Source organism: Photinus pyralis, unplaced genomic scaffold (assembly GCF_008802855.1).
Source record: "Photinus pyralis isolate 1611_PpyrPB1 unplaced genomic scaffold, Ppyr1.3 Ppyr1.4_LG3b, whole genome shotgun sequence".
Taxonomy (NCBI): domain Eukaryota; kingdom Metazoa; phylum Arthropoda; class Insecta; order Coleoptera; family Lampyridae; genus Photinus; species Photinus pyralis.
The window spans coordinates 28,496,383-28,496,968 of record NW_022170510.1 but is presented as its reverse complement, the minus strand read 5'-3'; positions in this window follow the sequence as shown (position 1 = coordinate 28,496,968).

Here is a 586-nt window from a genome sequence, read left to right as displayed (position 1 = left end):
TTTTTTCGAGACCAATAACGAAATATATACTCATTTAATTTACTGGGTAACTATAGGGTAAGAATGCACTTATTTGGCGAAAAACGCAAATTTTTAGTTGACACGGGTGCAAGCCTAAATATTTGGCAAAAATTAATTTTGAAAATAGTAATTTAAGTTTAGTAAATAATCATCAGGAGATTTCAATTTCGTTACATAGTGAAAATGACCAAAACGTGTGTATTATGCCTCCTCGATGCGAGAGTTTTCAATACTTATTTGAAATTGGACAATGAGATTGTAGGAGAATTTGTAGTAAATTCACAAAAGCTATGTGAGGGTGTTTATTTAGTAGCAACAATAGGAAAACCAGAAAATGGTAAACTACCCATAAAAATTTTAAACACAAGAGAAACAGAAGTAAAGCTTTTAAATTTAAACAGTTTAAATCTGGAAGAGCAAACGACAATTGAACAGAATTGTGCAAAATACAGTGATGTTTTTCATTTGCCGGAAGAGAAACTTTCAGTAACGAATTTATATCAACAATCAATACATTTAAAAGACAATTCGACGCCAATATACCGTAAAACTTTACCGTGTTCCA